Below are 20,251 nucleotides of genomic sequence, written 5' to 3'. Positions count from 1 at the left end.
CCCATTAAATCCATCAACCCCTAAGAGATCCATTAACAAACCTACTCTCAACACGCCAAGGGTCCCACTCCCCAGGATGCTATGTGCTGTGGCCAGAATAGCCCTACTCGGAGAACGGTAACGTGCAGAGGTGTCTCCCCTTGCTCGTTCTGCGGGAACCGAGCCTGTCCACAATGAATTTATTTTTTTCCTCCCTGTACTCTGGCCAAACGTCCTGCATGCTGCGTCTTTTCTGCACACTTCATCAGAGGGGGAGATGGCTGCGGCTGTGCCACCCCTCCCTCTGCGCTCACATCCAGACCTCGTGAGCTGGGAGCTTGAGCGCAAGGTGTCAGACCTGGCGGGGGAGCAGTGCTGGCAGCCTGCTCTGCTCCGCTTGGCTCACAGGAGAGAAAATCTCCATCAGTTTGTAGCCCTTTTACAGGAATCCTACGGGTTACAGCCCCTGGGGAGACATGAACTTTAGAAGTACCTGTGAAATGAGTCCCACACTGCCTGGTGGGACTGGTGTAGGACTTGCTGTGAACATAATTTTCCACAACTCTGGGACATTTTGGGGTAGGATAACCCGTAATGAGCTGATGCTGACACACAAGGTGCCAGACACTGTTGCACCCAGGCAAAGTCCCCTTCTTATGCTACTCTGAAGGACAGCATCATGTGTGACCACTCCAGCCCAATATAACACCACCACCTATTGAACTTCCTCAAGCCTATACCACATAGTAGTCTCGAGTTCATGGAGAATACCTTGTCTTTGTGCCCATGGTCTCCTGTTGGCATCCAAAAAGGCACTGCAGAACATGGGGGGAACGGTTATGAGCCTACCTCAATGCTTTTCATTATGTTTTGTATAAAAATTGAGAATTCTTGGTTACTATCATATTTTCACTAGGTATCTAGAGATATATACATAAATCAAAGTAATGTTTCCTATGGTACAGGCAAATCAAACCAGCAATTATTTTCTCATTTCATTTTTAACCACTGAACTCCTGTTTTATCTCCAGGTAATGATGAATATGGTTCTGACACCAGAGGTCCACACACTCCTGCTGTACTTATTCAGCACAGAGCACAAATAAGTTACTTGTTAATATATGAACTGTCATGTAAGAAGCCACAATTATGCATGATTCACCCCTACAAGCTATGTAAATCTGTGGTGTGTATATATGATAACAAATGAGTGTTACTTGATGGGAAAACACAGGTGCCAAGAACTAGGACTCTGTACTGCGGATGTCAGATACGGCATCAGTGTTAACACCTCCACTAACCCTTACCTTCAGGTAGACACGTTTCCAAAAGCTTATCAAGCATCCTCTATCACTCCAGTCTGTCAAAGCACTGGCAGCGAGCCAGACCAGATCCACACCATGCAGCATTGTTGAGTGGGAAGGTACGAGAGCAGAGAAAGCACGTGCCTCCTTCCATAGACCAAAACGTACGCTGCATCCAGCCTCCCTGCTTTCAGTTTTATATGGTCAAAATTTGGACCCATGCCTGTTGTTGCCATAGCGGTTATTAAATAGTGGTGACAAACCATAAAGGAGTTGCGCCGCTTACTCATGGAGCAGCAGGCTGGAGACAGCCGTCAGTAGGGAAGATTGGAAACAGAGCACATAGCGAGACATCTCAACCAACATCTTGCCTGATGGATCTGTTTGTAAAGCTTTGGGCTGCTATTTCATCCATGGAGGTCACCTGCATGCACATCAGATAAAGGCACAAGTTGGGGAGATTATTATTTTTTTCTTAACAGTTCTGTCCTCCCCAAAGCAAGCATCAGGCCATTAACTTGCTCTGTCCATAATCCTGAAAACTTTCATTTTAGTGCATTTAAGCGTGACTGCAAACTCTGCGTCATGCAAGGAAAGCAGGGCTTTGTCACATGCAGACCTTTGTAAAGCTGCATCGTTACAAACACAGAAAGCAGAAGTACAACACAGAAAGGTTTTCAGCCACACATCCTCGCCTCCCATTTCAGCTCCCATCCTGACACACGATTTAGCACGATTTGTATAAAATTAGGCAATTCATAAAATCTTCCAGCATACAACTAGGTCATTATACCTGTTAGCATTTCTTGGCTACCAATTCTATCTCTGGCTAAACAAACTGGGGTGTGGGGGTGTCATCTCCCCTACCCACTTCCATTTCATTCAGAACTGCCCACTCCCCACGCACATTTTCAGCATCAGCCCTGCAGCCCTGGGAGAAGGTAGCAGGTTAATGCCTTGGGCAGCTTCCTTCCCACATGTGCCCAGCCTGCTTTCTGTCTCATGATGCCAGTGAAAGACTGCGTGGGTGAGTCGGAGTTATGGACAGAGCAAGAATGCAAAATTATACTCTTCATTCCAGAAAACAAATATACAAACCCACCGGTTTCAGAACATTTCCTGGTCACTTCAAAGTAAAATTAAAAGTTACAGTGGCAGAGAGCTTCACATCAGCACAATTTTTATCATTTTGGATGCTTAATGAAGCAGCTATTAAAAAGAGTGTTGTGTACTATTTGGCTCTGATTTATTAATGTTATATAGTGTAGACCACCCTGTAATCAAGTGCTTGCGAACCCTCTGCGTAACACCTTGAAAATGAGCAAGTTGGTAGGTAACAGAAGCAGTTTCCTTCTTTAGATAAAAATGTAGACGCTTGAAACACAAGCCAGAGCAGTCCAAGGGTCAGAGCGAAAAAACTGCTTTTGCTCACAGGTTTTGAATTCTTCTTCATGCCATTCTGTTAGTTATGGTATTGGATAACATCTTTGGTGTTTTCTTAGCCCCCAGTGGACAGTAACACACAAACCCAAGCTCCACACACAATTGGAATAATCTGTGCATTTTGGAAACAAAGGGCTCCATTGAGTCAACGTTCACATGTGTAAATAGGAACGGGCAGAGTGCCACTTTGGACAGGGGATACATTTTGATATGTGTCCTTGATTCTCACCCACACAACAAAAAAAAAAAGACCACTTCATTTTTCCTGCTCCTTGCTACAATGCTTCATGCTGTAAAGGCTGAAAAAAAATCACTGATTTCTTTCCTTTGAAAAGAATAAAATGCTTCTAATTTGTACTCCCAGTAGGGGAAGAAACTGGTGGGCAGCATGAGCAAAACACTGATTAGGCTGACGGTGCAAAGATATAGCAAGAAACTGGATATAATTATGCCAGACACATCATGTTCATTGTAAGGTGCTATTCATGGGGCTTCTTATCTTCTGAAAACTTTGTCTGAAAACAACTTAGAAGCCAGAGTGTGTCCAGGTGATACCCTTACAGGTCAGGTATCTCTCTTGGGTATTTCTGTATTGTCAATCACCATAATACGCAGGCACCGCAGCACTCCATAATTCAGTTTGATCTCTCTCCGTCTCCCTCTCACCCTGCCTGACGAGGTGTGCAGGTCTGCTGAAGCAGGTTTCCCTCTTGACTGTTCCTGCTGCGCTTCCTCGGCACTTGATTTACAGATGGAAGGTAAATATATGTGGCCACATTCACACAAAGGAAGAGCAGATCTTTCTTTTGCTTGCTTTCTGCTGTACAAGTTTTGAGGGCAGTCACTTGTAAGTCACACTCCGTTCCTGTTCATGTCCCTGTGATGCAGTTTTGATGCAAGGAAACACAATGTACTTTGCTCTGTACCCTGGGGAACAGCATGTGCATCGAGAAACTATCCCTTCATCTCTGTATTCATAGTGCCTCCACATCCAGTTTCAGAGTTGCTCACAAATTCTTTAAGATGTTTCTCCCTGTGGTACATGCTTAGTTATTAACAGCATCTTAGATTTACAGATTTTCAACTAAGACTCAGAAAAGAACGGAGTTTCCAAGGCCTCTAGGTTTCTACACTGCATTATCTAGTTTCCTTTGAAAAAAATGAAGACCCAGATGTCAATGACCTGCCAAAGGTCACACTAGGAGTCAGGGGTAGAGCAGAGACCTGAACTGCAGCTTCTGAAAATTTGGAGGAGAGGAATGTCGATCCTTCCATGCAAGAGATGTCTAACCAAATGGGCTGAGGAACCCCGAATACACCAGACTGCAGAAACCAGAGCACTGAGGCCCAGGTCAACCCTTCCCAAAGTGGCTTCAGTGACTCCATCAAGTGGTTAGCCCATATATGCTGCACATTTGCTCTTCCACAGAATGTCCCTTAAATAATGTCTGGCTGAAGGAGTTTTTTCCAACTGTTTTGGGAACAGTCATAACAAGGCAGCTCCATTTGGCGTGCAGCTCCCACTCAGGTCCATGGTGAATTTGCACTGGGAAAGCCCTTGTTCTGCAAGAAGCAAGTGGGAACAAGGTGGCCCTTATCTCCTGGAGACAGAAAAAGTACTAGGAAGACCATAGCAATGCATGACTGTCATTGCCATGACCTGGTTATGAGCAACAACCAGGTCCTCCTAAAAGCAGCACCCATCAAGCAGGGAAACCTGCTATCCATGCCCCAAATTGGCAGTAAGGGACACTCGTTTCAAAGCCTGCGGTCCACAGGGATTGTGAAGCCAGCAGCAGAGAGCAGTGTGGCATCATCTCCAAAAGAGAAACGGCTGTCAGAAACACAGCTAGCAATTAAGACAAGTGGGCCAGACAAAAAGAGATCTGAAAGATGGCCAAGGTCCTGATCTCCTTTCTGAACTGGTGAAGATGTGTTTGTTTTTTTCATGGCAGGGTGGGAGCATGGTAGAAAACTCGCTGGGGTTATTGCCTCTTCCTTGTCTGTTTTTCCTCTCAAGCCTGGATTAATGTTTTTGTATGGAGGGCTTGCTAACAAGCTGAGGTTTTCATCTTAGTAGGTCTGCTAATAGTACAGGATGTTCCCCTGGATTTGTGATTTCAATGCAGGGTTTTCTTTAGAGAGTGAGGAATTTTTTTATTAGAACCAGCCAGCCTACAGAACTGAACTGTACCTAAAAATAGAAAGGATTGCTTTTTTTAGATGTTAAAAATAGATATGTATAGAAATGGTCATGTATAGGCTGCTTTTTACAAGAAGGCAGAGGTGCTCTGAATGGAAACATTTGCTATCTGCCATCTAGCCGAGAAAGGTAGCATTTCACGGTGCCATGAGCTGCTGCTTGTGAAGAACAAAGAAAAATATAGTAACCCTGGATGGTCTGAAAATGGAACTGATACCATGCTGAAATACACACATCTGTGTAACTTGTCCCAGTTTCCAGGGAAAGAACCAGACATTTGGTCTTGTGAAGCATAAACACATACAGCTCTTCAAAGATGGGGAGATGCAATGGGCTGGATGAAGTGGGATCATCCAATGTTGCTATTGAGCTCATCCAATTCTCCTGCCGGTGGAACCTGCCTCGGCCCTTTCTCTGAGCACTGTGGAAAATTGGATTCCTTCCAGTTTTGCAGAAAAAGATTACCAAGCCCCCTTTTTTCCCTTGCAGAATCCCTCGGTGTCCACCCATTCTACTGAGGCTGAGCACTGAGCAGAAAGCAGAGGTCTTAGTGGGGAGAAACGCTCCCAGAGATGCTTTCAAATGCAAACAAAACTCACACGCACTTAGAAAGCTGTATCATCCGCTAAGCCTCGACTTTTTGGGTGATCTGGCAGGGTGAGGATCATATAAAGACAGATGGATTTTGTTTGCTGTGCTCTTCTTATTCCATGTTCCTCACAGTTAATTCATGGTCATATTAATCTACCATATTACAGCTGAGATGTTCAAAGCTGTTAAAGTGATTTGGATAAAAAGTTACTAATAACTGGAATTGGAATTTGGCATGTAGATCTGTTAAAAGGGGAAAAAAATCTCAGCCTAGAGGTCTATATGCCATTTGAAATCTGCTGCATTCATAGTTCTATTAAGTATTAATAGGTTATTTCAAATGCAAAAAACCTCCACCCTTATTTTAAAAGGATATTTGCACTAACTGCCCCATAAAGACTCAAGGTAGATTTCACATGGCATGGCTCAGACAGTAAGAAACACTGTAATATGTACCCCAACTCATCTAAATGAGTAACTGCTTTTTTTTTTTTTTGCTTTTGCTTTCCCCCCCCCCCCCCCCCCCCCGAGCATTATAAATGGTTCACCAAGTTCTTAAGATACAGTAACCATCACCTCCCCAACCTCCCACCACCACACAAATCCCACCCTGGAGAACCAGCTGCGTCTCAAAAATCTCAGGTCAAGCGTTCATGACTTTTTACGAGATGTCAGTACCATGTGTGTCAAATTCAGTCCTCGATTACCTCCAGTTTAGAGACACTCATATTTCCATCAAAGGATCTGATACTCCTTGATTTAATGGCTGGGGCGGTTAAGTTTTTATTGCCGTATAGATGTCCTTTCAGCTACAGTTATGTGAAGCAGCTACAGCTCAGTTCAATCCTCTCTAATACCAGGAAAAGAAAGTGGCCAACAGCCGCTTAATGTCAGTGGTCTTGTGGAGCTCAGCATGCTGCTTGACCTCCTGGTCCATGAGGACTAAGATGCAGAATAAGAGCTCCCTTCCAAGAGAGAGCAGAAAAGGAGCTTAAAAAACCACCTGGGATTTAGAAAACAGGGAATGCCTTCTCTCTGGTTTGATTCTCTTTCCCTTGCAAGACTGTTCCCTGGAGAGATAAAAGTAGGAATAGATGCACAAACAAAAAAAAAAAAAAAAAATGGTCCTAGATCAAAGATATACCCAACAAATGTAGCAGTTTTCCATATGTTCATCATTTATGCAGAGGATAGATTTTGACTGGGACCTCTGAGGTGTATGTAAGTCAGCACAGCTCTCAGGAGTTGGACCGAACAGCTGTGGATGGATTTGCTTGAGCAGGAGGTCCCATCCTTTATGTTCCTACTCCCTTAACTAATTGTAAGTTGATTTAGTAACCATGCTAAAATACACATCTGAACAAGTGCTGGTGGCATCCGTGCTATGTGGAGCTAGGGTCTTCTTGCTATTTTGAAGTGAAATGTAAAACTCTTGATGATTTCCAGAAAAGATTTAGTTCATTACACTGTTTATGCATAGATGCACCATATATTTATAGCCTCATGCATATTCCAAAAGCAAAGCTGAGGTTATGCTTTGTTTTACGTAACTATAGATAGATTTTGGCAGTGAATCATTGCATGAATGATGTTCCTTTTGAAATGGCAGTGGTGTTCTAAAACTGAGTAAATAATAAACAATACCAAACCACCATTTGTGAAGAAAAGCATGTATTCCCATTACGGGCAGTAGCTCCGAAGCGAATATCTCCTTCTTAACTCTGAAACTATAAGCCAAAGGGCTTTTGCTGGACTCTATGGCCACTGAGTTAGCAGCAGCTCCTGAGTAGAGGGAGAATGAAGTGTTGTAATAGAAGGAATGGGGAGATGGGAACCCTGTGACTGAGTCCTCTGATATAAAGTGTTTGCCCCTGAAAACTTAGAAGCTGAAGGAGAAGCTTCCCCCTGTCCCCTAAATGGTGCCTTTGTGTCTACCACACACATAATTGATTGTAAGCAAACCATTCATGCCGAACTCAAGGCTGCTTCATACACACGACCACATTAGAGGAGTTGCAAGCCATGGAAAGACCAAAGCTGAGTTAGGCATCAATTATGGATGAGAAACTTCTTCAGTATAAATAAACTTGCTGGTTCACCACTGTACACAGAAACCTCTAAATAAAATAATTGATTATTCAGAGGCAGAATTCTTGCAGTGCCTCTCAAGGACATATTTTCTGTTTGAGTACATGCACGCACACATGCGACCATGAACGCACACGTGGTGAAACCCCCAAAACCTCAACCAAACAGAAACCATACCTTAATCTATTGATACACTCCTCTTTCTTAAACAGCTTTAATCCAGGAAAGCAATTTATCTGGCTTCCCTCTGAAGCCTCATGCCATATTTGCAACCCTGGATGTCCATCTAAGTCTCACCATCCCTTCAGGAATTTTCATGAAGGGCAAAACTGAAATTCTCCCTTGAATGAAGCTATTCTGCTTATTTGCTCAACTTGAGGGCACATCCACACACAGACAGACACATGCATGTGTGTATAAATATGTAACTTTGAAGGTGACCTATTTTCCAGCTGCAAAATACTGTTGCTATCAGAGGTTTTTGCCAGCTAGGAAAGGGTATGAACCAGAGAGGTGCAGAGCAAACTGCAGCGTCTGCATTATTTAGAGGCTCAGCATGCCAGGTTCGCAGGTGTTCAAACTACCCAGGAACCATTTGGCCCACTGTTATGGAAAATACAATTTTGGAGATTGAAATCAGATGGCAAGAAAAGGTGTTTAACCAACTAGCTACTGCAGGACAAAGCAAAAAATCAAGGTTTTCTTTATATTTCTTTTTCTTGTTTTTGTTTTTTTTTTCCCCCCAGCACCTGCAATACTGCTTGTCTGACATCCTTGGGAACTGCTGGCACCAGAGGAATTTATCAGCTAGAAAATTCCCAAAGTATCTGTAGGAAATATTATTCGCAGTTGCAACTTTTCAGACAGAAAAGAACTTGTGGGAGGGAAAAGGAACTAAAAATCAGGTTCTGAGGCTGGACTGACTCTCCAAACAGAAAGACCATACCTATAACATACTGCAGTACATTTTAAATGTGCAGCTTTGCCAAGGATGGGGATGGAGGGCAGGAGGAAACAGGCAGGGGATCTTGTTCCTTTCCAATGTCCTGCCTGGAAACTGTGGATCAAATTGGTGGAGCAGCAGCATCTGCCCAAAGCACGATTTTCACCAGATTTCCATGCTGGTTTTGGTTTAGGGGGAGAGCAGAGTTCTTCTTCAGCAGAAACTGAAGCCCACAGAGTATCAGCCCTCAACAGGATCACACCTGCAACTGGGTGGCCAGAGAACATGCAGGTACCAAACAGCATTTCTTCCCTAAATATACGGGACCTGTCTGACCTGCCTGGGAGGTACCAGGACTATTCAAGCCCAGTGCACTCTGTCTTCCTCACCACTTCCCAGCAGCCAAAAATAAAACAACCAGCTCTCCTGGGCTAGAAGTCACAGCCACCGTGCAAAACTCTGCTCAAATACCTCTTTCTGCCCTTACTATTAATATCATGCAGAGAGAGAAATATTATTGTAAATATCTTTCTGAATATGCAGGTACCTGTGGATGCAGTTAAGAATATTCCCAAGTATTCAGACATGATCAAGTCCTGTAATCCATTGATTTAAAGAGACTTCATGCTCCTGAATCACCTTTGAGAATTGCAAGTCTGTTTCTGCATTACTAAGACATTGCAAAATATGGCCATATATTTTTGCCCACATTTCCTACTTTTCAGAAACCAAATTATTTTCTTTCCTCTAAATACATATTTAGAAATACACATGCACACACTGTAGTTCTGCGCTAATTGGTATTTGCAATGTAAGCACTGGCCTTTCCTTCCTTTTCGTCAATGAAAGTAAACATGATCAAAGCCTGCCAGTATTTAATGATGAAAATGTACCGTGTCTCTACAGTCTTAATGTTATTGGAATGAACTTGAAGATAGGTTTACAACAAAAATAATTTTAAAAGGATTTCATAACAAATTCAGGAAAAAAAAGACATATTTAGCTTTTCTTTCCTTAGCATTTTTATTTTGTCTAAGGGAAAAAAGGAATAAACAAAGATGTTTTTAAACGACCTAGTGAGGGACAAAATAAATGCATAGAGATTTTATCCAGCACTTCTAAGGATCTTGGAAGTGCTACAACTACACTGTAGTTTCTTTGTTACAGCTCTGTATACATTTATACAAAAGAAAGATGAAAGGGGGGAGAGAGTGGTCGATATGGGTTGTGAGAAGTTGGTGGAATTAGATGGCAAGGGGTCAGGTTACAGACAATGTAAGCTAAAATGCATCAAAGGATATGAAGCAAAGGACTAGATCAAAGTCTAAGAAGCCAAGTACAAGAATAAAAGAGTGATAATTGTAGGCAGCGAGAGAAAGCACTGGAATAGAAATGTGATAATGGTATGACCTCATGACTCAGTCGTCTTTTTTTTTTCTTCTTTTTTTTTCCCAAGTCACCAGTTTCCTCGCACGGGGCACACAGACTGGAGAGGGCAGGAGGGAGCAGTGACAGGGAGAAGGGGGAGGAATCCTGAGGTTGATAACCTTCCTTTATGGGCTTTAGGGGAAAAATTCACTTTGTTTTTTGCAGTGTGTTTCATTCATAAGTTTTCCGTAGGATCGCGGGGCTGTCCTCACAGGCACTGGTATGAAACAGGGAGCATAAAGCTGAAGACGGGTGCTGGGGAGGCTGGAAAGCCAAAGGTCAGATCCTGCTGTCCTGCAGCCCAGCAGAACGTAGCAGACATCAGTGGGAGTGGATCTATTTTAAAGACACAATTGGGCCCTATTTTAGAGAAATTATTGGTCACTGACGCCTCTCTCTTCTGTGGCTGAGACATCACAGCTGGGAAAGCTGTTGTCATCCAGAGAGCTCCTAAATTCTCTTCTTCTGCTGTAGGTCTGTTCTGAGGAAGACATTTGCATTAAATACGTGCTTTGGTAGGAACCAAATGCATCGTATTGCCAAGAAGAATCTTCCCCTTCATAGCTAACAAGGTCCCTCAGTCCTCACTGTTGCACAGCATGGAGTGCAGGTCCCTATACACCCAAAATACTCTGACAGACCAGGGGATCTCTCACCCTGGCTTGCTGGACTGATGATGCAGAGTCTTCTCAGCTCTCACCATGCCCCAGTAGGAATCAATGGCATCACTTCAGCTGTCTGTATCAAGATCAAGGCTTGTTCCATGATCCCTGAAAGGACACATTTCCCCATTCGCAAAGGTTTTAGTTTGGGTCTGGGAATGTCCATCATCATCCATCATGGCCAGCCCATACTGACATATTTCCTGGTGACTTTGAAGGCTGAGGCCAAGGCCGTGCAGGGTAAAAGCTCCTCTTGTGAACTTGTCGCTGCACTTTGCTCCGTGCTTGATCTATGGGATGAGTAACAAATGAGGACAGTCGTCACAGGCAAGTCTCCTTCTCCTGACCATGGGGTTGCACTGGTGCCAAGATGCTACTCTGCTGCAGTAGCTCTGGAAAAAGGAAACAGCTGATTCCAGAGAATAGCAGCTTCTCTGTTGCCTCCTTTAGCAACGCAGACAGCTATTTCTGTTTTATCTGGACGGCAAAGGATGCACCACTGCCTTGCCTCCCTCCAGCCCTTTTGCTTGCAGGCTGCCTTCCCTTCTCCAGCAAAGCCTCAAGACATCTGTCTTGTCTTAAGTGGGTGAGCAAATCAAAGTAAACCGCTTACTGGTCTCTCGGAGCTCCATTTGTTGCTTGAGATGTGTGCATCATTTATCTCTTCAGCTCATTCCTTTCAATGCAGCACACGCAGAGTCATTTAGCAATGTGTTTGTTTATTTTTCTGACCTAATGGTTGAGCTCAATCTCAGGACAATGTTATGAGATAGAGAAATCTGTCAGAGGGTCCTGGGTTAGTGGATTTTGAAGAAGCAAAAAAATCTTCAGAAAATTCATTGAATGTTAAAGTCTTTCCTTGCTGGGCCACAGGTTCATGTTCGAATCTTTCTTCCTTGAAAAAACAAGTTATTGAGACATGAAAGAGGCAAAGAGGCAGACAGCTCCTTCTCTGCCTCACTGAACTGCCTCTAAGCCTGACTCATCCCATCTTTGAGTCGCATGGCTTTCCTGGAGAGCACTCAGGTAACTGTGGGGTTTTCATTGAAATGTCTGTGTCTGTCTCATAGACATGCGTAACCAGTATTATTCTTGAATCTGTTGAACTGTCCTTTAGTTTATACCCGAGTGAAACAGCTTAGGAGACCTTCCAGACAAAGATCTATACTTCGTCCATGTCTGAGTCACAAATCTTTGGCCGCCCTGGGCTTGAGAGATGCTGAAGGCTATTAGGATGTTGGCTGACTTCAATCAGAAAGGTTCTTGCTTTCCGAAGCAATTGTATTTCTCTGTGTATTTTATTTCTTGAATTTTCAGCTTACATAGAATACAAAATCTGTGTGAGGCATCTGCGAAATGTTGTTCTTGAGCTCAGATGCCAATCAATATTTCCAATGTTTAGAGGTCCCTTTGCATTGTCCCTGGGAACTGGGCTTGCAGAGTTACTGGGGGAAAAACTCAGGCATTTTGAGGACACAGAAGGCTGTGAGAGAACAGAAAGGAGAGCGACAGTTTCGGATTCAATGTGTTTGTCACAAAGTGTGTGAGAAATTTGACAGGAGAGTGGAAATTCTGTGTTGCATCTTCTCTGGCTCCCTACAGGCTTTGGTGTTCAGGTCGATAGGTGAGATTCTGCTGATGCTTTTGAAGAGCAGGTCATATTTGGAGTCTGGTTTTGCCATCGTCTGACCCGAGCATACCTGTGGGGTAGTAGCAGCAGGTTTTTAGCCAGAACTCCAGTGGGCCAGAGCTGCTGACTAGCAGTCATGGCTGAATGCCAAGCTCCCTTGCAGATACGCTGACGCTGACATGGACCAGAGGTAGCTGTGAAGTGTGGCGTGCTATGTGCTGCTCTCTGCCCTCACTAAACCCTCCTGCCCTATGCTGATAAAACAGCTCAGGAAACATTGCCAGGGCTGATCATGGTTCAGTTGTGTCAGGCCTGGCACAACTGATGTGAGTCATTGATGATAAAGAGAGTAAACATATAGGAACTTTTGCCTTGAAACTTGCTTGATCCCATGAACTGTTCAAAATTTAATACAGAGAAATTACAATCACAAGGTCTAAAATATCTTCAAGGCTTGAAAGGGACATTGACCACTGCTCTACCCACTCTTGGGTAGCCACATTGGCATCACCAAGACCCAGATCCACCAAAGATTCATCCCGTTGTACACTGAGCCACAAATGGTCCCCCTCTGAAGCCTTGGGACCATGCAAGAGAGGAAGCCACATGGAGGGTAGAAGGAAGTGTGGCCTGCACAATGACATGGAAATTGGCTTGCACATCAATAGAGAACTAGCCATCAGAAAGAACAGAATAAAACTCATTTACATTATTTTTGTTTAGGGTGAATTTGTGCTGCAAATTCTGACCTTTATAGATGTATTAGAAACACAAACCTTCCCTTCCAATGGTCTTCATAAACCATTATCTCAACAATGTGTATGTGCCAATTCCCAGACCTGGAAGGATTAAGGCATAGTGATTCAGGGATATTTAAAGAAATATGAAGGTACGCACGAGAAGCTTGTCTGAAAGGTTGCATTTTATTAAGCAACTGCATGTTTTTAGACACCTGTAAAGGCCCTGCACACAAAATTGATGTCATAGTGTCTTGTGGTTGTCTACCCCGGAAACATGGGTAAAAGAAACTTCCCTAAAACCAGTTCCTGTTTTTCTTTTCCATTTCCATTCTTTTTAGGTTTCTGCAAAACATGTGACTTGCAATGACTCACATCTTGATGAAATGGCAAATTCTGACAGGAATTTTCCAGAGCGCTGTTAATTTCAGTCTCGCTTGGCTTGGATTTGACCATATCAATTACATTCAACAGTTATCGATCCCTGACCCTAGGAGACAATAGAGGAGCACAGGATGACCGAGTAGCCACTGTGCGACTGCCACCCTACATCTGGCCAAGGGACGTAACACACGAAGACATTGACACTCCTTGTTACTCAAAAAGATGAAGGAAGCAAGGCTCACAGCTATAAGAGCGGGGTCAAAAGGACAAGGAAACCTTATGTTCTTTCACACAAGAGCCATGGACTTTCCGAAGAAGCGGAAAGTGAAGATTCCTCTGACCTAAACCAGCCTGGCCAGTTTCCTCAACCAGGAAGCCCCCATATTTTGTTGCATCCCACAGTTTTGACATGAATCTGGAAATTTTGTACTCCTTTTTACCCAGTTGTTTTCCCATTGACACATTTGGCCTTGTATAAGAAACTGTGAGAGACATCTTAAATGTTTTTTACTTGAGGGTGTAAAGGGAGGAGGGCAATCAGTAATGGTATTGGGTGTGCAAAGAAGTGTGAAGTATTTGTAAGATCTTCCAAAGGCAACAAAAAGTGCCTTATACATAAATCACCTTAAATGTTGTCTCTTTAAAGAGTAATCAAAAAACAAGTTCTAACTTGCCCGCTGTAGGTTCACTAAGCAAGAGTGCCTATACTCATGAAGTAGTTTGGCCAAAGTCTTCAATGAAATCTCTGTTTTGAGAAAATCATCAGGTAGTTATGATCAGTCCAGGAAGTCAGATAACACAATGATGGAGAAAGTTTCCTTGACTGAAGTGGAGCTGGATGGGCAAACACCTCCTTAAATTCCTGTTTGTCAAAGCTGGTTTTTTTCTGTAAAAATTCAATGATTTAAGTAATTTTGTTATTTGATTTTCCTACAGTGTCTTTGTTCATTTTGATTATTTGACTTCCGTTAGAAAGCAGAACCATGCTTACCTGGCTTTGGGATTAGTTTAGTCCTCTCAGCACCAAGCCTCTGAAAATCAGAGTTGCATATCATTTCCTCCCAGGCACCTTGTCAGTCCCACACAGCTTTTGGGCAGCCCAGCAATAAATAATTTATCTAGCAAGGGCCCCATTCCTCAAAATGTTCTAACTCCTCTTAAAAAATACATTTCGTTCAAATGACAAAAAGCAACAAAAATGGCCATCTCCCCTGTGATGCTGTTGGGTTAGAGATAATTCAGGATGATGGGGAAAGTTCATAACAAAATCAGAGGAGACTCAGATGTTTTGTGACTGATGCTCTAACCCCATTGACCTCTCCGTTAAAGGATGTTACTGCTTACTTTAAAAACGCTAACTTTTGAAAAAAAAATTCTTACAGTTACACAACTGTTTTAGTCCAGAAGAAAGATCTGCAACCTGCAGATAGTTCATATTTTCAACTGCAAAAGGAAAAGATTGTTAGAAGAAAAATTGGGGTCTTCTATGACCCCAATAAGATGTGAACGGAGAGCAAACCCGTGGATATTTAACTTCTGCTCTTCCTTGAAGAATTCACAGCTATTAATGAAGCCCATGATTTTTAAGGTGAGCTGCCAGTTTCTGAGCAAAATATTCTAGAAACTGAGTGCTCTGAAGAGTTTCTAAAATATGTTATTTAAGCTGGTTGAAGTTTTCCCAATGCTTCTATTGCTTTAAGAGCCTTATCCAGCATGCTTCTCTGTGTGGCTGCTTGTATGTTAAAGAAAATACACAAATTAAAGGCTTGATGGGGGTCCCACTTCCTCTATTTGGAAATTAAATGCCCCTTTGTCTTGTCTACACAAAAGTGTCTGCAATTTGCATTTCCAAGGAGCAAAACTGCTTTTTGGGTTGATCCATCTTTATGAGTCAACTGAATCCACAGTGACTAAAGGTGCCCAAACACATCCTAAACTCTGTGAAATTACTGGCTTGATTCAGATAGCAAGAAAAATAATAATAAAGACATGATAGAGTGAATCCTTAATCTCTCCTCACCTGTTCCCAGAAGCCCTCTTTACCGACTGCCCAGCCCTGATGTGTTTTCTGCCTGTGAGGAGAAGACACTGAGCCACGGAGAGCAGTGAGCTACTCGTGGGGCCAAACCAGGGAGGGCACCTGCTGTGGGGACAGTCCTTCAGACCCCCTGCAACGGGGCTGGCAGGTTGTGAGAAGATGTGGCAAAAATGCTTCCTGAGAAGTCTTTGGAGGGGGCATGTGAGCAGACACCTCACAGCCCCAGATATCCACCGGGAACACCTTGGGGCCAGGACCCAGAGATTTATGGCCTTTCTTTCTATACATTCTTCCCTTCTGAAGCATCTGCTGCAGTGACACATACCCTTTGCTTGGAGACACTCTCTTCCCCACCAGCAGCTATGTTTTCATCACACACTCCGTAAAGCTTTTCAGATGCTGCTCTTGTTTTAGGGTCTTCTTTCTCCCCACTCACTCCTCTTTGCCCCTGAGCACCCCTTCAGCTAGGAACCCCCTCACAGTGAGGAATTCCCACTGGGAAGCAGCAATCATAAACTTTGCAGACTGATTCAAACTGTTATTTCCCCTCCTCTCCTCCTTTCTCCCTTTACCTTTCAGTTTTGGGGAGATTCATTCCCTTGCAGGTTTGTTTGCTTTCATATGCCAGGAATGAATCTCTCCCACTTAGGCTTCGTTAATGGCTCATCCTTGTGACACTGAATTTTAAACCCTAGCTCAGTCCAAGGTCACAATTTCTACCATTTTGTGAAACGGTAGAAAGCACAAATTCCATAATGGCTTGTGACGATGAGTTAAGTTCAATATAGCTGGCAGCTTCTCTTAGGCAGATCTGCAGCAGAACTGACCTCATTGACTGAATGAATCACTTGTCCCCCAGGGGCAGGAATGTTTCTTCCAGGACAGGATTGAAGCTGCTTTCTTACAAAAGCACTATCAGTCCCAAGCAGGGAGTTGGAAGCTGCCTGAGCCACACACCTGTCTGGTAGATAGTTCCTAGGCCTGCCAGGCATTTACCATTCAAAAATACACATTCTTCATCAACTTGAGCTGAACTTTGGCAAAGGGTGTGGGGGGGAGAAAGGAGAGGAAAGGAGCCGAGGGGGGAGGGAGTCAAGGGGTTCAACTGGAAGTTTTTGTTCAACCCTTGACAGAAATAAATATCCAAGTCTGTCCATTTTGGCTCTGGTGCATTTGCTAAATGTGCCAGGGCTAGAATTGTTACCCTATACCAGTTTTCCAATGATTGATTTAAAAAATAGTTGGTTTCTCGTTAACAAGATTATCCCAGCAGCTTCAAGTGGAAGGAGCAAGAAGAACCCTGGAGGGAGAAAAATGTGAAATGAACCAGCCTGTCCCAAAAGCAGCTAGTCTCTATCCTGCCCCAAACAGCCCAGTAGACATCATGGAAGAGAACCTGTTCCCACTGCGTTTGTCAGGGGGCACATGCCTTCATCATCCCAGAAGTCTCTGCCCACCACATCAGGTCTGGAGGAGTCAGGGAGAGAGTTGAACATTTAGACCTGACAGCAAAGCAAGTGTGCATATTCAGACCTTTAATGGTCAAGGTTACACTCCAAAGTTGGGTTGTGACACGCTCCCTGAGCTGGCACTGGACATACCAGACCAGACACGTGGTGGGGCCCTTGGTCTGTGCTGATCACCAGAATTTCACTGGGGTTAGGGGTAGGTGAGAAGCATGGAAAGATGAGAGCTCAGGACAGCTTGATACATCCCAGCACTTCAGCATGTTTTCAATTCCAGACATAGGAAGGAACCCTTCAGATGCTTCTAGCTAGGCATGGGCTTTATTTAGATATTTATGCCTTAGTTAAGCTCAATAAAGGCATAAATAAGAGTCACCTATTCCTCTGGCTATGGCTCAGAGATGCTGCATCCGAGACAAATATTTTTGCATGCCTGATCCATGCCTCCCATGTGCTAAGAAGCCTTTAAGCTCTTTTTAGCTGATGAGACATGAGCAGGTGGTCCAATTGTGCACAAAATGTCAGAGTCCCTTCCCAGGTACAAAACCCCACTTAGAGAGACAGTCAAGCTATGCTGATAAACGTCAACTAGCCCCAGGCATCACCAACCCCCAAATCTCTGCTTTCAGTGCTAACATTAACTCTAATTATGTTCATCCTAAATCTGCTTCCAGTCTGTTTTCATTACCTTCATTCACGTTACTTTACTATCACTTGTCCCTGCTTGCTGGTCTGATCTATGATCAGATCTATTAGCAGATCTGATGCAGTGTATTTATATTCCTCATCAGCTTGCATGTGGCACTTCTGTTCTCCTTGACCTGCAACTTAGCTGGTACACTTCAGATGCAAATTACTTATACTGGAAAACAACTTCATGACTGTGTTCAGAGTATTACCAAAAGCCTGTTCCTCTTTCACTGAGGTCAGCATTGAAAATAAACATAAACCCTGATATGTCATTAGTGGGAAGCTGTCCTTTACACTACACAAACAAATAGCGTGCATGTTAGATAAGGGATGTAAATAAGGTACCTTTGTTGGATTTCCAGGAGCTCTGGTGGCTTAGAGGTCTGCATAAAAGCAAGTTTGTTTTTACGAAGATGCTGACTCTCCAGCTAACTGATCTTTCTAACACCTAGAGAGAACAGTGATGTAAACATACTTGGGAGATGGCAACTCTGCTTTCTGCAGCGTGGTCACATGCAAAGCTATGGGATAGCAAAGGCCTTTTCTGATTTCCCAGTCTCAGTTGTATGCTGGATGGTAGTGCTGTCTGCAGGTTACATCAGGGGGGCCTGGATCTTCAGAGGTACTGAGTACCCAAGGCTCCTCCTGTTCACAGTGGGACACGTAGGTGTTTCTGAAAGCAACATTTACAGTTTAGATCAACATTTTACATCTGCATGAATAAAGCCCTGAATATTATCTCAGTATTTCTGGAAGGGGTCTAGGTACTTAGAACTTCCCTTGTGCCCACTAAGTGTTGCAGGCTCAGCTCTGAAAGCAGACAAAAGGCCAGTGTCATCCCTAGGATAAGCGCACCATTCCCAGTGTAGCTGCTGAAAGGACATATCCAGATCAGAGAAACATACTCCCTTCTTCAGAGAGTTGTAAGATTCTGCAAATTATTGTAATAAGTTGTTGGACCTTGAATGGAAGATGCTTCTGAACAGTAGATGGTTATCTCTGGGTGGATTTTATAGGCATTTCTACAGTACTCATGAAATAGATAGGGTAAATGATATTTTGAACACATATTTGAATGTATGGTGCTCTCACCCAGTTGGCAAAAGAGACAGATTTTCAAAGGATAATGAGGTGTTACTATCCCAACATAACATGCAAGTTTGTTTACCGAATTTGTGTGTGGAGTTCTTGCTGATACACAATAATTCTCAAGCATTTTTATATTTAATAAATACATTTCTTGTATTTACCATTCTCTCATCCTTTTAGTTATTTGGTCCCTATTCAATCCATTCAGTAAGACCAAGGATTAGCCACCCTTCACAAGGGTTTCTTCTCTTCCATTTCTCAACTTTGTTACTGTCATTTAAGAAAGGTATTACTGTACCCTTTCAGAAGACAGGTACTACCCCTGGTACTGGGCAATGAGACTATTGCAGAATAGTAATTCCTAAAATGTCTAGTGATGAATTGAATAATTGCAAAACTCCCCTTTGAACGTGACATCGTAAGGTGTTCCTCACATGAAGTATGTCTTTCCTGGAACAAACACAGGTGACTACTGCTTTTACAACCAAGGACACGAGACACTGTCCATGTGAGGAGCAGTTATTTGGGGAGGTGCATAATATAAACTCTGGATATGATTCAAATGGCCCATTAGCATGCCAAGGTTTCTTCTTCAGTGCTTGAACCCTCTACAGAGACTAATAACCTTTGGACGTTCGAGCAGCAGGTCAAATAACTACTGTATTTTAACTCTATGTATGTATGTTTTGTTGTTTGTGGTATGTATTGCCTATCCATCTAAATTATGGGGTTTGGGGTTTGGGTTTTTTGTAAAACTTTTCTATTGAAATAGGAACATGTCCTTCATTCATGCTAAGTCAAGTCAATGCTTTTTGGGATAAGGGAGACAACCATTTTGGAGAAAAGTATTTTAAATTCCCACCTTCTTCAGTGACTTTCTGAGCTTCACACAAGCATTCTCCTCCTGCTGTTTTACTGTTTCACACTTGGGCAAGAAGTGAATGCAAGACATATGTCTGAGACCCAACCCTGAATGGCTGCACATTGCCACTGATGTGTGGAGTCCCCCTTTCTGTAAAGCTTAGCACTTTTCTGGGTTGGACCCTCAGAAAGTCAGTAAAGAGGAGCGTCATTCGGGGTTACTTTTGTGAGGGGATTAATGCCTCAATCAAATGACTTGCTTGGAAGAAAAATTAGCAGATGCTGCAGCGTTTCGAGTGTCCTTCAAAACACCAGTAAAAATTCTTTATGCTCACTAAGATCAGATACATGCATGATGGTCCCTATTCAACCTGTGTTTGCAGTTTGCATATTTCTGTGTAAATGTGTGTCTTACAATTAGCTTGAGGATGTGCTTACAGTTGCTTTTACAAGTCCTCATTCTTGACAGTTTTACGGATGTTTGCACTAAGTAGCTTTTAGTGGCATACTGGTGAAACTAGGCACCTTGTTTTCCTTTCTTAAAGGCCCTTGGTTCTAATACCTACAAAGACTAATCCATTTGCCTCAGCTAATCCAGTCTAAAAGTACTCCAGTGCACTTGAAAGGATGTCCTGTGAGCAAAACATCTCACCTTGAGAATGGGGAAAAACTTGTTTTGGAGGTTGCTTCCCTCTGAAGCAGCAACCCCAATTGG

This window comes from Balearica regulorum, chromosome 15, assembly GCF_011004875.1.
Source record: "Balearica regulorum gibbericeps isolate bBalReg1 chromosome 15, bBalReg1.pri, whole genome shotgun sequence".
NCBI lineage: Eukaryota > Metazoa > Chordata > Aves > Gruiformes > Gruidae > Balearica > Balearica regulorum.
Note: the sequence above shows the minus strand (reverse complement) of the source record.